The sequence below is a fragment of the Piliocolobus tephrosceles genome, chromosome 6 (genome assembly GCF_002776525.5).
Source record: "Piliocolobus tephrosceles isolate RC106 chromosome 6, ASM277652v3, whole genome shotgun sequence".
Taxonomy (NCBI): Eukaryota; Metazoa; Chordata; class Mammalia; order Primates; family Cercopithecidae; genus Piliocolobus; species Piliocolobus tephrosceles.
Window position 1 is genome coordinate 93051710 of NC_045439.1, and position 13199 is coordinate 93064908.

Sequence of the window (13199 nt, forward strand, 5' to 3'; positions counted from 1 at the left end):
CTTCCTTCCTTCCTTCCTTCCTTCCTTCCTTCCTTCCTTCCTTCCTTTTTGAGATGGAGGCTACCTCTGTCACCTAGGCTAGAATGCAGTGGCACAATCTTGGCTCACTGCAACCACCTGGGCTCAAGTGACCCTCTCTTCCTCAGCCTCCAAGTAGCTGGGACTACAGGTGCAAGCCATCATACCCAGCTAATTTCTGTAATTTTTGTAAAGACAAGATTTCACCATATTCCCCAGGGTGGTCTCGAACTCCTGTGCTCAAGCGATCCCCCACCTCAGCCTCCCATTGCACCTGACTTCATCTGGTTCTTAAGAGCTGGAATAGCTTCAGATGATGCCAAGATTGCTCTGGGCAACTGTTTTGGGGGATGTTTTCTCCTCTTGCAGTGCTCTGGCTAGTGAGAATGGAGAAGACATGGCATGGTTTTCTGACTTAAAAAAAAAAAAAGATGCCACCACTATTATCATGACATGTGCAACACACCTTACAGTAGGCAAAATGCATGCTCCATGAACATGGTGACACTTGAATTCTCATAGTTATTCCTATTTCTTGGGAGGCAGTCATTGCTAGCTGTATCTCACAATTGAGGAACCTGGTAAGCCTTTTGACTTCAGGTCCAGTTCTGTCCATTACATCAAGCTGAATATTCAAGTCTCTTAAGGAAGTCATTGTGTGGCTTTAGAGGAAACTGATGATCTAGAAATGCTTAAATTTACTTGTGGAAACCCAAAACTGATATTGGCACTGAGGTATTGCCTGAAAACTCAAGGTGAAAAAAAAACTAAATTTCTATTCAAAGAGGAGGTGGAAATGCATAGGGGAAAGAGCACTATCTTGGCTGGGTTGGGGTGAGGCTTTGTTCTCATTCTCAATAGTTATTAGTTCCATAGCCTTGGACAAAGCACTTTAGATTTCAACTGTGGCATCTGTGAAAGGAATTTGAAAGAGGAGTAGGAACTTCATTATGTTCAGATATACTATTTGAAGTTTTAAAAATTGGAAACTGAGATGGTTGCCCTTGGGACTTTTTGTCCTTAATCCTGTGGCTTTGTATGATTCAAGTATGGTAGGCAGAATTCTAAAGACATTGCCGCAAGATTCTCATCCTTTGATTACTCAATAAATATCAATCTAGGCACTGGTGTGAAGGGAATTTGCAGATGTAATTAAGGTTACTAATCAGCAGGCCACACAATGGGGAGATATCTGGGTGGGCCCATTGTAATTCTGTAAGTCCTTAAAATCAGAAGAGAAGCACAGAAGCTATCAGGGACATATGGAGAAAGAGAAAGTAAGAGAAATGAGGCAGAAGAGGAATTCAGAGAGATTCAAAGTGTGAGAGTAACATGACCCACCACTGCTAGTTTTAAAGATAAAACGTCCCTGAGCTGGGGCGTGCAGGTGGCCTCTAAAAGCTGAGCGTGGCCTTCAGCTGACAGCTATCAAGCAAATGGGAACTTCAGTTCTAAAATGATAAGGGATTCAGCCAATAACCTGTAGAAGCTTGGAAGCAGATTTATTTCCAGAGCCTCCAGAAAGGAAGGCAGCCATGCAACCACCTTGATCTTGGCCTTAGATACTCTAAGTGGAACACTGAGTTCAGCTATTCTGTGCCAACATGACCTACACTACATAGGTGAGATGATATATGGGTATTGTTTTAAGCCTCTAAGTTTGTGTTAATTTGTTACAGCAGCAATAGAAAACTAATACACTGGGAGATTTGTTTTAAATTTTGTTATAAAAACTAGGCTGGCCCTAAATAGCAGAAGGGATGCTAATCACATGTGCATATATCTTTTTTAGTATTTTCTTCCACACATATATGCATACAGAAAGTTTAAGCTTTTGAAAGGTCACAGCTATTAAATGATGGATCTGAGATTTATACCAGTAAAATTTGATTCAGAACCTTTCTTAACCACAATATAGGTAGATGTTATACATTTCTTAATATATTTATTACTATGCACATTATAGTTTTTTGTTGTTGCAGTAAACAAGATTTTTAAAAATGTATTTTGTAGCTGTTTATTGCCAACACTTAGGAAAGCTATACCCATCTGCATATTTATCTTGTTTCTAGTCATCTTACTGAACTTTATTATTATTTTGAATAGTTTTTCTAATTGATTTTCTTATTTTTTTAAGGTAAATAATTGTATCATTTGCACATAATGACAATTTCCTCTTCCATTCCAATATGTATACTTCTGATTTCTTTTTCTTGTCTTATTGTATTAGTAAGTGTCTCCAGAACGATGCTGAATAATAACCACTATAGCAGGTACGTAAGACTGAATATTTGTGTCCCTCCCCATCCCCATCTTGATCTTGGACCTCCTTCAACATGAAAAGCTTAATCTTGGACTTCCCATCCTCCAGAACTGCAAGAAATAAATTTTCTGTTGTTTATAAGCCACTCAGTCTATAGCATTTTTCTTATAGCAGCCGCAGTGGTCTAAGACAGCAGGTATATTTGTCTTGTTTCCAAGTTTAATGGAAATATTACTAATGTTTCTTTCTTAAGCATGATACTTTTTTTTTTTGGTACACAAATTTCCTTCTATTTCTAGCCTACAAGAAAATTCTTTGAGTTTAACATTTAATTTGCTTATTTTAAAGTAAACCATTTAAAGCTATTAATTTTATTCTGAGTACAGCTTTTGGCTACGTATCTTATGTTTTGCAATGCAGTACAACTATTGCCATTATTTCATTCACTTGAAAAATGTTTGAGTGCTTATTCTATGTGAGACTCTGTGGCAATGCTAAGGATATAATGATGAACTAAGTTCCTCACGGACCTTAATCTAGAGTGGGCCCATGCATCAAAAAAGCCAACTGCAATACAAAGAGATAAGAGGATAAAAGCATGCAATAAAGGTAAAATACTGGATGCCACTGGAGCACAGAAGCTGTACCTCATGTAGACTGGAGAGAAAAATAGGGAAGATACCTGCAAGGAGGAACATATTGTGCAGATGTGGGAAAGCATGGGAACGGGAGCAGAAGTCAGACTCTTCATGGTATAGTGTCTTGTTTTTTGATTGAATGTATTACCTGCATCACCTATCCCCAACTTTTAAAAAGTTAATAATAGAGCCCAGAAACATGTCTTTAACTTCTTGTTAAATTTTCTCTTGGGGTCCCTTTTAGCTCTAAGATATGTGTGAGATCAATTCATTCATTCATCCATCTACTCTTTCATATATTATTTAATTCACTCTTATTATTCGCTCTCTTTTATAGCATTATTACTGCATTAATCTCAGTTCTCCTCAGTAGATCATGAGTACAGGCCTGGCAAAGATTAGATGTGTGAATGTTTGTTGAATGCATAAATGAATAAACTAGGGAATGCATTTACTAAAAGAAACCCCTATTCTATCCCAAAGATAGATACATCAGCGTGACTTTTTTGGTTACTCGTGCAAATGCTCTCTCCCAAGTAGCAAAGATAATAAAGCGCTGACTGTATGGTAAAATCCTCAGAAACTCAGATACTATTATTTTGGAATCTATGGTAATTTAGAGAAGGGTTATACTAGTTAGAAAGAGAAAAAAATCTTACTTCACTGGCCTCCACAACATATACACAATTGTTAATATGAGTATAAATCGATATTTATAAATTAAAGTGGTTTCCTTTAAGGCCCTAAGTAATTCTTGCTTAAATGACTGAACATTTTAAAAAGCCATTCATAGACTTGAAAGCATTTTACAATTCAGGGATGTTTATTAATTCAGACTTGCCTCTTACAATTAGTCCAAATTAGTGAGTAAGGTTTTCTCAAGACATAAAGCCTCTTACAGTGAAAGACCCTAAACAATTTCAAATACATTGGCTTATTCATTATTCCTCCTCGGTAAGAAGCTTATAAGCGGTGTTGTCAATTCTACATTGAAACAAGGTTTACCAGAGGCCTTCAGCCAGGTTAAACAAGCTGTGTGGAGATCTCTAGGGAGAGCACTTCCGGCAGAGGGAACAGCAAGCACCTTGGCCCTGAAGCAGGGTTCTTAACCTGGGGACCATGAGCCTCACGTGGATCCATAGATAGGATTCAGGAGTCAGTGATCTTTTCATCAACTCTAGCTGAAATGTAGCACTTCTATCAATTACGAATGTAAGTCACAGACTAAGGTTGCAGTGTCTTTAATTCTCTCACCAATGGAAGTCACAGATATTTTCGTATCACATTACAAGTGTGACCAGATCTCTCAAAATATTTTTTTATGCCAACACTACTTAAAAAATATGGTAACTATTGTACCCAATGCTAGATTTTTAAATATGATGCATGAATAATGAAGTACATATATTATTCGATCACATATTTGGCTTATTAATATTTTGATACCTATATTTTGATTATAATTGGTTTTCTTTAAATGCAGCATATTTTGTTTTATACTTTTGAAAATATTATTTCAGAAGTAGTACCACAGGCTTCATCAGACTGGTCCAGGACACATTCCTCCAATTTTGGGGGAAAATAAAAGAGCATATGGCTGCAGGGATGTGAGCCAGGGAGAGAACAGTAGGTGGCAAGGTCAGAGAAGTGGCAGGTGGGGCTCAGGTCATAGAGCTCAGGCAGCCTGATAGGTCATTGTAAGGCTTTGGTTTCTATTCCACAGATTTTGAAGAATGGCATGAGCTGACTTGTGTTTCTAAAGGACTGCTTTGACAGCTGTGTTGATTGCAGGCAGCAAGGGCAGAGGCAGGGAGATCAGTGAGGAACCTGTCAAAATAATCCAGCCTAGAGATGATGGTGACTTGGACCAGTGTAGTAGCAATGAAGGTGGTAAAAAATGATCAGATTCTGGGCCTATTCTGAAGGTAGAGCAGACAAAATTTGATGGGGTTGGGGCAGTGTGAGAGAGGAAAGCAAGTCAAAAACGACTCCAGGATTTGTAGCTCAAGCGAATTAAATAACTGCATTGTCATTCACTGAGATGAGGGACACTATGAGAGAAGCCAGTTTGGGAGTAGAACTCAGGACAGCAGTTTTGGACATGTTAGGTTTGCAGTAACTATTATATATCCACAGAGAGATGCTGAGCAGGCATGTGGATATGTTAATCTAGAGCTTAGGGCAAAGGTCTGTGCTGAAAATATAAATTTAACAGTTTCTAGCATATAGATGTCATATTTGAGTCCTTGTGCATGTATGGGATCAATAGGGAGAGAGTATACATAGAGAAGAACAAACATCTGAGGACTGAGGCCTGGGGTAGTTCAACTTAGAGATCAGAGACAAGAGGTGGCACAAAGGAAGCTACAAAGGAACAGATACTATGGTAGGTAGAAAACAGAGTGGTTTCCTAGAAGCAGAGGAGGGAGTAATAACTGTCCAGTGCTATTGTAGTCAAATGAGCAAGTAAGGTAAGGCCTAAGAACTCACCACGGGGCCTAGTGTGGTGGCTCACACCTGTAATCTCAGCAGTTTGGAAGGCTGAGGCAGGCAGATCACCTGCGGTCAGGAGTTTGAGGCCAGCCTGGGCAACATGGCGAAACCCTGTCCCTACTAAAAATACAAAAACCATTTAGCCGGTCGTGGTGGTGTGTGCCTGTAATCCTGGCTTCTCGGGAGACTGAGACAGGAGAATCGCTTGAACCCGGGAGGTGGAGGTTGCAGTGAGCCAAGATCACACCACTGTACTCCAGCCTGGGCAACAGAGTGAGAATCTGTCTCAATAACAAAACAAAACAAAACAAAAAAAACACCTGAGTTAGCAATTCACACTTACATGGTAAGCTGTTGGTGACCCTACCCTAACAATAGCTATGAAGGTAATGGTATGGAGAATGTTTGGTTGGAGTGGATTCAAGAGAGAACGAAGAGAAATGAAATTGAAGACAAGTATAAGCTACTCTGGAGGCACTTTGCTATAAATGGAAATCAGGAACTGAGACAATAGCTGGAGAGGGAAGTGGAGTCCAGGGCAGGGAATTTAGGGATGGTTTTGCTCACCTGGAATTCTTATCTCATCTCCCTATTTCCACTCTTGCCTTCCTTTTACTCTCTGATTTTTTACAGTCTATTTTCAACACGGTAGCCATAGTGTTTCTTCTAAAAGGTAGCTCAAATCATGACATTCCTTTGCTTAGAATCCTCCAATGGCTTCCATCTCACTTAGAACAAAAAATAAACTGCTTATGATGTCTTATCATCTGCTAACATACATGGTCTTCCCTCAACCCTTGCCCACCAACCACCTCAAAACACGGAAAAAAAACAGAGCCAGAGAGAGATGGATTTTTATTTTTTTAGTGATGGGGTCTCACTGGGCTGGAGTGCAGTGGCTATTCACAGGCTTGATCATAGCATACGGAAGCCTCAAACTTCCGGGCTCAAGGGATCCTCCCATCTCAGCCTCCTGAATAGCTGGAACTATAGGTATGCACGATTGTGCCTAGCTAAGGGGTGAATCCTTGATTAAATCATTTAAATTCCTGAATCCAGATGTGTCTAAAATTGTGTCCAGATTGTCTAAACTCCAGGACTTTTCAGTTTTATTAGCCAATAGTTTCTCCATTTTTTCTTAAGCCAGTTTGAGGTGGTTCTCTGTTCCCTGTAACTATGGGAGTCTAGACTAAAAACTAAGGTATGAAAATAACCAAGATGGCCAAACAACCATGCCAGCACAAGTTTCTCAGAACAAACTGACAAAGTTACATTCCAAAAGAAAATGTCAGAAATAGAAAGTTTGAAATGAAGAGCATGGGACTACATCAGAGTACAGGACCAAGTCCTTCTCACTACGCACTGTCCCAGGGGCCATTTCATCTACTTTGGGAAATATAATGATAATTCCTATGCTGAAAACTCCCACATCTACCTATCCAACCTTAATCTCTCCCTTGAATTCAAGACTCCTGGACATCTCCCATTGGCACATCATGTCCCACAGGCGCCTCAAACATTGTAAGTCCCAGAATGAACTCCAATTCCCTCTCCTACCCCACAGGCCTGTTCAGCACCTAGAAGCATCGTTACACATGTAAACATTTTCAAAGAACTGAACAGGCCAGAGGAAATTCAGGCAGATTTCTTCGTACCACTGCTATTTATGGTCTTTCAAAATAACACATTTGCTATGTTGCAACAGCTATAAAATGTCAGAAATAGTTTAAACTTATTTATCTAACCTTAAAGACAGGCTATTTCCCCCAAGACTTGCAGCTCTGAAATATTCAACATTCTGTTTCCACAGTGCTGAAATTGTTTTGGAAGACAAATGTTGTGAAAAAAGTTCAGAGCTGGAGGGGCTGTGAAACATGTGTTGCAAAAAGTTTGCACCTCCCTCGTGGGTGTCTTTAAACTAGTCAGTGTTTAAAAACAAATTTCCTTCATCCTTGAAAGGCCCATGAAATATTTCACACTGTCAAATCCCTGGCCTATTCAGACTGCCCTGAAATGCTGGATTTTTAAATAAATATATATTACACCTAAATGTTTTTGCTCATCTGTTTGTTTCTTCCAGCTACTCAAAACTCACTCAGAATTCTGCATTACTTTTTCATATATGACAAATGAAGACTTAAGCTACCATCATTTACCTCTGGGGATCATGAAGAAATGATGTTGCCAATTTATAAAAGACAAATCAAACACAGGTTAGACAAAAGGAGTCATCATTAATAAATGAAAGAAATAAATAGGAGTTCAAGGGTTCAATGTCAGAGAAAGTATCTCAAAACTGCTAGAATAATGAATGCACTCTTCTTAACTGCAGGGCCAATCTGTGCAGCATAGTAAATTTTGTAAGGAACATTCCTCTTCTGAGTGAACGGCATACCCTTTTGTTCTTTTTGAAAAATATGTTATGTATGCTTTTTGGATACAATGGACTATCCATCATTAATGCCATATCCAGAACTGTCTCCAAATATAGGGCTATGGCTTTTACTATTTACAGAATTCTTTTGAACAGCTGTTTCAGTACTTTCTTTTCTCTAGTAAACTCATGTTTAGATTGACATAATCTGTTCCCCAATCAATTTGATTTTTGAGGATTTAGAAATCATCTGGGTCAAAGTATCTATCCCCAACTCCATCATTAAAAGTCCTTCCCTAAAGGTTTTTGAACTGTGTTTTTCTGACATGGAGGAGGGTGTCAACAAGTCCTCTTCCTGGTGTGGTCATCCTGATCTCTCACATACCCTGGGCTTCTGCTTTGTGTGAGCCTGGGCAGTTCTTTAACTCCACCAGACATATCTCATGAGCACTACACGGTTCACTGCTGGATATTGTCCTCCAGGGTCTTATTTACAGGCTAGAAAATGCCAGTGAAAATTATTATATCAAAACCAAAAACTTTCAGTAGTTCCTTGAAGAAGAAGAAAGTTAAGAGTTCGTGCAAATCAAGCATAGTGATATATGCTGGAGCTATGCAAGTGGTGTAAACTACTGATTCCAGTAAAGGGGATAGGAAGAACTCCTAAACAACAGCTCAAAAGGGAGAGCCATGGACATTCCTGAGGCCCTTCCTGATAATCAGCAATTCTGGTAATCTGTCAATATAACATTGCGATGTAGATGAACAAATAGCTATTAGCCAGTTAAAAATATTAGTTATTTGGAGATCATGCACCAGAATCTCCAAGTGGGTTCCACTGCTGTCACCAGCAAACCCCAGAGGACTACGTGTGGGCTGCTGGTGTCTTGGGGTGACATCTCAAGGCTGTGTTGATTCCCCAGGACTCCATTTCCTCTTTCCTCAAACCACTGACTCTTGCCTTTGGTTCTTCTGAGCTGCACCTCTCACTCTATTTCTGGGGGGTCTTTTCTCCTCAGGAATGGTAGGGAGTAAGAGTCAGTTTTCCTAGCTCTATAACTTTTCCTGTTCTTGGAGGAGAAAAGCCCAAAAGCCTTTTCAATTTAGGGGAGTCACTGCTAAGAACAGCTATCCTCCAGCCCGCGAACTGCACCATTCTCCAAACACACCACACTGGCTGTAAGGCTATTTTCTGTGTGCTGTTCTCTCCACTGCAGATCAATTGCTATTCCCTTTCACCACCTGGAACATTCTCCACATTCTTAAAGACCCATCTCAAAATCATTTCCTTGATCCTCTTGGACACTGACAGCTGATTTCCCCTGTGTGAACCTCTGAACACTGAGACATCAATTGTTGGCATGCCTGATTCTACCTTCAGAATGAACCCAGAGCATGGACCTGGGTTCTACCATTTAGCTCCCACTTCTAGTTCACTCCCAGTTACCCACTCCTGGTTCACTCCTAGTTTGAGTTTACTTCTGATTACTCACTCCTGGTTCACTGCTGGTTTACTCCTGGTTCTAGTTGACCTCTGGTTACCGACTGATTCCTGAGGAAGAGTCTCTCATTTTGAGAGGATATTTGAGATAATTTCCAGGGACCTCTTTGGCCCCATTTACTGGCTAAATCAGTGGTTCTTAACCTTGGCTGCACATTAGAATCTCCTGGGGAAGCTTTAAAAATCCTTGGTTCTCAGGACATACTACAGATGAATTAAATCAGAATCTCTCAGGGCAGGGCTGGGGAGATGTTGTGGTGTCCAGGCCTGACATTAACCATAATAATAAAATGACCTGACTGTAGTATGCATCAGTCATCAAAATGAATAACTGGGTATTGAATTAATAACTAGGGAAAATAAATGAATGAAAAAAAAAAAAAAAAAACAGGGTTATGTAAGTTGGGATGTTACTAGAGATTCCAAAATTCTACACAGGTCCTATGGGGCTCTTCCCATAAAGGAGTGTTTTTCTTCCATTAACAAGGTCCTGCATGGTTTTCTCAGACTGTACTCAGAAGCTTGCATGCTTTCTTATTTCTGGGGGTTGAATTCCAACAAAATTCCCTTTCCCTCAGTCCCCACCCTGTATGGGTGCTGTGGGCCTCTCTGTCTTGCTGTGAAGGCATAGTTAGGTCATAGTAGCCGGAATGAAGTAGTGTGTCATTCAGGAGCTTCTGACGATTCCGTGTTTTATAATGGATGCTGTTCCATGCTGCACAGTTGTCCTGTGCTCTCTGCTGCTGCCTAGGGGTCTCAGCACACACAGCCAAAAGCAGAGAGTCCTGGAGGGCAGAGAGCAAGCAAAGGCATTTCTTATAGTATAAGTAGATTTGAGTGGTATAGGGCATTCAAAACCCTTTACTTCTACTGCTTGGTATGAAAAGCCTCCCAATTGCTATCAGATCTCATGCAGGTTTGGGAAACTCCGGACTAGCCACTCTGGCTCCTGCCCTGACACCAATACGAGGAGCCAAGGGAACACAGGCCAGCCAGGAGGCGCCACTCAGAGACTCATGGAATTGAAGCAACTCATTTCTTTAGAAGCCTGGACTTCAGAAGATCACTGAGGAAAGAGCTTCAGTCCAAGAGCAGAGGATATATGGCTCCTGCCCTGTGGATTGTGTAGGTGTTTAGTGCACCATCTCACAGGCTCAACAGGACCAAGCCAGGACCATTTTATTAATTTTAAAACTCAGGGGAGCTAAATGAGTCTTAATATCAGAAATATGGTAACCAAGAAACAACGGGAAGCCAGGCACTGTGGCTCCCACCTGGAATCTCAGCACTTTGGGAGGCCGAGGTAGGAGGGTTGCTTGAGGCCAGGAGTTCTAAACCAGCCTTGGCAGCACAGTGAGACCTCTGTCTCTACAAGAAAAAAAAAAATTAGTCAGGTGTGGTAGTGCATGGCTGTAGTCTCAAGGGGCTAAGGCAGGAGGATTGCTTGAGCATAGGAGTTTGAGGCTGCAGTGAGCTATGATCCTGCCACTGCATGGAAGAAAGGTGTGTGGTTGTTTGGAGGACAGGGAATGGGTGGGCACACAATGTGGAACTACATGATGACAGTACATGGGGCCTATGGGTCAGTCTGTTGTTACTATGTGATAGGGTAACACATGGGGCTGTGCTAGGGTAACATGGGGCTGAGTGTCTGCGGAGTTTTCAGGACAGAGAAATGTACTGGTGGCACTGAAGACAAGGTTGGGGTATAGATGTTGGGGATGAGAGCAGTGTTGTAACAACAGGACTGGACCACCAAGGCTGTACGTGAATGCTTCAAGACATGGTGTCACTCAAGACATGCAGACCCACAAGCCCAAGCACAGGGTTTTTTGCAAGAAGTCTGAAATTTGATAGGTGTTTGAAGAGCCCCTCCTGTTTTTTCGTATTGTATATCCAGCTACCTTATTCTAGTTTCTTTCTACTTCTTGATTGTATACAGACCCATGTTTTCACCACATGAGAAATTGATAAAAGATGCAAAGAAAATCATTTTTTTCAAGAAGCACTCAAAATAGAGCTTCAGTGAATCTTTAAAGAGCAGATAATTGTTTTATAAATGAGTCTTTTAAATCTGCTAAATCAATAATCCAAATACAAGTCCAAAGAGAGTCAGGGCAAGAATATTAAGGGTGAGGTAAGGGAGTCCATAGTCACTACCAGACAGTGCATAATTTGCCACATTCTTTCCCACTGCTGCAGTGATGGTAGAAGCATGTCTCAAGGTGGTGAGGCTTCCATCATGTGCCTGGCTGAGCACAATGGGCTGACCTTTGGCCTGATACTGGCTGGCATCTTGCGGCCCGGCAAGAGGCCAGGCTCCCAGTGTACTCTCCCTAGATCTCATACCATGGGGCAGTCCTCCAGGTGAGGGTGGGCCCTGGAGGTTGAGCCTGTTGCCCACCCCTAAACCGATGACACCCCATCACCAGGCTGCAGCACTTCCTAGGTTCTGCCTTACGCCTCGCTTTGACAGTTTTCCCTCTGGTCAGACCTCCTGCATGGTGCCTATTCTGCTGTCTCAAACACAGAGTTTCATTCTCTGTCTAGCTCCTTTGGAGTCACACAGAATTGGGTTTAAATCTTGGCATACACACTCATTAGATATACAAAGACAAGTAACTGTGTGTATCTGAGTCTGCTTCCTTATCTGCAAAACAAAGATAATATCCACTTTGTATGCTGTTGAAGCCAACACAAGTTATTATTTTTGATGATGAGCTTAGATGGTTTTCCAACATGTTTTTTACTGACATGCTGCCTATTAGCACATACTCCTCAGCTCTTTGCAATATGGCTGCCCTCCATGCATGACTACTTGCCAACACTCTAGCCTCAGGACACCTGTGTCCCAAACCCTCAATTAATGACACATCCATTGCTAAATGCCAGATATGTCTGCTCACTCCTGGATAAATCAGATACATGCAATGTCAGTTTAATATCTTGAGTGGCTGGCAGGCTTTTTTGGGGTCCAATAATCCAATCAATGACCATTGATGCAATCTAGTTGCATTCAATTTATGGCTTTCTGCAGCTTCTTTCTCCTCTAATTTTTCATCCATATTGAAATACAGATTGGTTCACACCATTACCCTGCTTAAAACGTTTCTTGTCTCCTCTCTGCTAATAAAATGAAGTCCATCAGTTTCAGCATGACATTAAAGCCCTTCACATTCTGGTCCACACTTACACTTCCAAACCCACCTCTTCCCACTCCCCTTCACACCCTCTGCTCTAAGTCATACAGATCTGCTTGTGATGTTGCAAGTAAGCAGAGTGCTTTCATGTTTCTATGCTTTTGCATATGTGCTGTTTTGATTTAAATGCCCTTCCTTTTTGTTACAAGTGGGCTGGTTGCAATTCATCTTTTTTATAAACCTTTTCTGACTCCTTAGTTGGAAGCCTTAATTAGTCTCTCCTTAATGTGTCTGATACACTTTACAAACACTTCTATTTTTGCATTTATGACATCATATCATAATTCCTTTGTCTATATAGCTGCAGAAACCAGATTGTATTCATCTCTGCATGCTAAGGAACTAGCTTGGGCTTAGTAAATGCTTAGTGAATGCTCGTTGAAGGGAAGAAAAGATGGATGGAATTTCCAACCATGATTGGCTGTTTGACTGAATATAGGGGTTGAGAGGAGGATAGTGGGAAGATTTCTGTATCATAGACAGAGGTAGGAAAAAAGGGGAAGGGGGAGCCTTTTTGAGTAGGGAAAGACATTTTAAATATACATTTTAAGATGACAATTTTTAGCTATTACAAAGATTGCATGAGTGTTTTAAAGAGATAACAACATAGAAGAGAGGATATATTTCAAAAACCACAGATCAGGGAAAATAAATTCACTTTAATTTAGAATATAGTCAAAAGCACCAAAATGTCCAGTTCATAAAACAAGAG

General features: G+C 40.8%; 1 protein-coding gene across 1 annotated transcript in view; it reads right to left on the bottom strand.

Annotated features, from left to right (window-relative positions):
• Nucleotides 1-13199, bottom strand: part of ADAMTSL3 (ADAMTS like 3) — a 408397-nt gene that overhangs the window by 23975 nt on the left and 371223 nt on the right. The gene's annotated exons all lie outside the window — the stretch shown is intronic.